The following is a 5,273-nucleotide window of genomic DNA, read 5'->3' on the forward strand; positions in this document are numbered from 1 at the left end:
TGTGATTGCTGGGTAAGAAAGCCGTTCCATTTTAATTTTTTGAGGGAACTCCATACTGTTTTCTACAGTAGCTACCCATCTGCATTCCCACCAACAGTGCACTAGGGCCCTTTCTCCATAACCTTGCCAGCACTTGTCATATGTTGATTTGTTGATGATAGTCATTCTGACAGTGTGGATGGTATCTCATTGTTGCTTTGATTTGCATCTCTCAGATGATTAGTGACTGAGCATATTTTCATATGTCTCTCAGCCTTCTGTATGTCCTTTTTCGAAAAGTGTCTATGTCCTTTGCAAATTTTCTGATTGGGTTTTTTATCTTCCTTTTGTTAAGTGGTATGAGTTCTCTGTAAATTTTGGAAATTAAATCCTTATCTGATATAGCATTGACAAATATGATCTCCCATGCAGAGGGCTTTCTTGTTGTTTTATTGATGGTTTGTTTTGCTGTGCAGAAGCTTTTGATTTTGATGCAGTCCCATTTGTTTACTTTCTCCTTAGTCTCCATTGCCTAAGGAGTTGTATCAGTAAAGATATTGCTATGACATATGCCAATATTTTGCTGTCTATGGAGTCTTGTAGGATTTTTGTGGTTTCCCATCTTACATTTACTAGCATGTCATTTAGCCATTTTGACTTTGTTGTTTGTATGGTTTAAGTTGGTGATTTAGTTTCATTTTTTTTTGCATGTATCTGACCAAATTCCCAGCACCATTTATTGAAGATACTATCTTGACCCCATTGCATGCTTTTGCCTTCTTTGTCAAATATTAATTGAGCATAATGGCTTGGGTCAATTTCTGGCTTCTCTGTTCTGTTCCATTGGTCTATATGACTGTTCTGTGCCAGTACCAGGCAGTTTGGAGACCGTGGTTTGGTAATATAGCTTAATATCTGGTATTGTGATCCCTCCAATTTTGGTCTCTCTCAGTATTTCTGTGGCTATTCGGGGTATTTTTTTTTATTCCAGATGAATTATTGGAGAGTTTGTTCTAGATCTTTGAAATATGCCTTTGGTATTTTAATGGGAATTGAATTGAATCTATAGATTGCTTTGGGTTGTATGGACATTTTACTGATGTTGATTCTATGAACATGAACATGGTATGTTCTTCCATTTGTTTATGTCTTCCTTTATCTCTTTTTTTTTTCAGTGTGCTTTAATTTTCTGAGTAGAGATCCTTTACTTCCTTGATTCAATTTATTCCTAGGCATCTTCTTTTTTGTTGTTGTTGTTGTTGCAATGGTAAATGGTATTTATTTTAGTTTCTCTTTCTGTGAGTTTACTATTGGTGTATAAAAAAGCCATAGATTTCTGGGTGTTAATTTTGTACCCTGCTACACTGCTGAATTTATTTATTAATTCTAGTAGTTTTTGATGGAACACAGTGAAAGCACTGCTGAGACGGAAGTTCATAGCATTACGAGTACTTCAAATAAACAAGAAAAACTGGTAATAAATCATCTAAATCTGTAACTTGAAAAATTAGAAAGAAAGCAACAAAAAAAGTTGAGAGTGAGCAGACGGAAGGAAATAACAAAGATTTGAGCAGAAATAAATGACATAGAGCCAAAAAAAATACAAAAGATTGATGAAACCAAAAGCTGGTTCCTTGAAAGGATTAGAAATATTGATAAACCTCTAGCCAGGCTCACAAAGAAACAAAGAGAGAGGACCAATATAAACAAAATTAGAAATGAAAGAGGTAAAATAACAACAGACCCCACAGAAATACAAAGAATTATAAAAAACAAAAATACTGTGATCAACTCTATTCCAACAAACTGGTCAACCTAAAAGAAGTGGACATATTCCTAAAAATCTACAACCTTCCAAAACACAATCAGGAAGAATAAAAAAAAAATCTAAATAGACCAATTATTATGGAGGAAATTGAAGCAGTCATCAAAAAACTTCCAACATTGCCCTAGCCGGTTTGGCTCAGTGGATAGAGCGTTGGCCTGAAGACTCAAGGGTCCCAGGTTCGATTCCGGTCAAGGGTATGGTTGCGGGCACATACCCAGTGGGGAGTGTGCAGGAGGCAGCTGATTGATGTTTCTCTCTCATCAATGTTTCTAACTCTATCCCTCTCCCTCCCTCTGTAAAAAATCAATAAAATATATTAAAAAAACCACACAAACTTCCAACAAATAAAAGCTCTGTACCAGATGGCTTCACAGGGGAGTTTTATCAAATATTCAAAGAAGAACTAAAACTTATCCTCCTCAGACTATTCCAAAAAATTCAAGAGGAAGGCACACTTCCAAGCTCTTTCTACGAAGTCAGCATTACCCTAATCCCAAAACCAGATAAACACAATACAAAGAAAGATACAAGCTTCCTAATTCACTGAACTCATTTGTGGCAAGACTCTGGGGTCCCAGACTTCTATGGGGAGAAATTGAACTGTCTTTCAGTGGGTCGGAATGCTAGGGTGGCTTTCTCGCAGAGCTGCTCACAAGGATCATTGTTGCTGTGGGGGCACGGGACTCGGGGATGCAGAGGGACTGGGGGACGCAGAGACATGGAGTCACAGAGAGGCTGACGAGAGCCATTGTTGTTTGCTCTGCCCTGGTAACTCTCTGAGATCCTGCCCCACTCAATTTACATCCCCGTCCAAGCTGTGCACAGTGGCACGAAGGAACCACCTGCGCTTTTGCAGCATAACCTAACAAACTGCAGCTGAGTCAGAGAGCTCCAAAACTTCCAAACCCCAAACAAAGAGGAGAAATCTTCTGGTATCGCTGTAGCTACTGCTGGGTGGACTCACACAGTTCTTGACTTGGAGATCCAGGAGCCAGGGTACACCTGGCCAGATACCAGATTTCAACTCCCCACATCCATAAGGGACACACTCAAGAAGCAGACTTAGTGAGCACCAAAACCCCATTGAAGCAAGTCCTACCCCATAAGGGTGTCTCCAGCACAGCAGTTCTTCCACTGTAGACACAATGGATCCTCACAGTCAGCCAAAAATGCAGAGACAAAGAAACATATCACAAATGAAAGAAATGGAGCAAAGCAAACTAATGGAGGACATAGAGTTTAAAACCACAGTTATAAGGCTACTCAAGAACCTTCTATGAACCTCCGAGAAACTTAGTGAGACCTTCGAGGATCTTAATGAGAATGCCAAAAAAAAAGTGGAAAAGGACCAGTCAGAAATTAAACATACACTGACTGAAATGTAAAATAATATACAGAGATCCAACAGCAGACTCAAGAATCAAGTCAAAGATTTGAAATACAAAGAAGCAAAAAACACCCATCCAGAAAAGCAAAACGAAAAAAGAATGCAAAAATATGAAGATAGTGTAAGGCGCCTCTGGGAAAGTGAAAAAAAAAAAAAAAAACAAGGACCTACAACCAAGATTAATCTATTCAACAAAGCTATCGTTTAGAATCAAAGGACACATACAGAGCTTCACAGACAAGAAAAAGCTAAAGGAGTTCATCACCACCAAACCAGTATTATATGAAATGCGGAAGGGTATTCTTTAAGAAGAGGAAGAAGAAGAAAAAGGTTAAGATAATTATGAACTACAAAGTGACAAAAAATACATATCTATCAACAAGTGAATCTAAAAATTAAGTCAATAAAAAAATCTGATGAACAGATTAAACTTGTGAATATAATAGAAGCAGGGGCATAGAAAGGGAGTGGACTGATAATTCTTGGGGGGAAGGAGGTGTGAGGGCTGCGGGAAGAGACTGGACAAAAATATTACACCTATGTATGAGGACAGTGGCAGCAGGTGAGGGTATTGGGTGGAGTGGGAACCAGGTGGAGGGGAGCTATGGGGGAAAAAAAGAGGAACATTTTAATAATCTGAACAATAAAGATTTATTAATTAAAAAAGAAAGAAAATTATAGGCCAATATTCCTGATGAACATAGATGCCAAAATTCTCAACAAAATGCTAGCAAATTGGATCCAGCATTACATTAGAAAGATCATACACTATGACCAAGTGGGATTTATTCCAGGGATGCGAGGATAGTATAATATCCACAAATCAAATAATGTGATACATCTCATAAACAAATTGAGAGATAAAAACCATATAATCATATCAAGTGATACAGAAAAAAACATTTGAAAAAAATCCAGCACACTTTCTTGATAAAACCTCTCAGTAAGATGGGAATAGAAGAAGAAGAACCAAGATGGCAGCATAGGGTGTAGACCTGTGCATGCTGCCTCCAACAACATCATTGCAACCACCAACTATAAGACAAATAACCACCATTCAGAACCATGGCAATGTTGGCTCAGTGGAAGTTCTACAACTGGAAGGAAAGAAAGAAGCGCAGTGAGGCTGAGTAGGAGCTACAGTGGTGCCAAAAACAGAGGTACAGAGTCGCGCACCAGGCAGGCTGCAACTGGATGCGTGGTTTCTTTTCAATCGGAAGGGGTTACAAACTCTCGAATACTCTGGGCTTGCTCAGGGCGGGTCTCTGAGGCCCCAGACCCCACAGAGAGAGGCGGCATGGCCTTGCAGCAGTCTGAAAACGAGGGAGGCTCTGTCGCGCAGCTGCTCGCCAGCACGACGGGACGCGAAATCCCAGAGCCCCAGAGAGGCAAGGAGCTGCGGAGATGCCATTGCTATTTGCTCTGCCCCGGTGACTCCCTGAGACCCCGCCCCACTCAATTTATATCCCCATCCAAGCTGTGCCAGTGGCACAAAAAGACCCACCTGCACTTTTGCAACCTAACCCAATAAACTGCAGACTTCAACTCCTCGCATCAATGGAAGACACACTCAAGAACAGACCCAGGAGAACCAAGATGGCAGCGTAAGGTACAGACCTGTGTGTGCTGCCTCCCACAACAACATTGAAACTACCAACTATAGGACACACAGCAACCAAGATGGCGGCGTAAGGAAGAAACCTGTGCATGTGCTGCCTCCCAACAACATTGAAACTACCAACTATAGGACAAACAGCTATCATACGGAACCATGGGAAAGCTGGCCCAGTGGAAGCTCTACAACTAGAAGGAAAGAAAGAAGAGCATTGAGACTGAGTAGGATGTGCAGAGACACCAAGTACAGAGCCCAACCCAGCAGGCTGCAGATTTGGGCTCCTCGCATATGGGAGGGATGTGCTTGGGTGGGGGGCAGAGTCAGGCTCATGGGAGGCCGGGGCCGGGCCCAGCTGGGCTGGCGATGTGGAACCACTGTACCAGCACACGCACAAGCACGTCCACCAGTTCCAGTCTCACGTGGGACGCTGAGGGACGGCAGATGGGCAGTCTGTGCACTTGGTG

The sequence above is a fragment of the Myotis davidii genome, unplaced genomic scaffold (genome assembly GCF_000327345.1).
Source record: "Myotis davidii unplaced genomic scaffold, ASM32734v1 scaffold1206, whole genome shotgun sequence".
Classification (NCBI taxonomy): Eukaryota; Metazoa; Chordata; class Mammalia; order Chiroptera; family Vespertilionidae; genus Myotis; species Myotis davidii.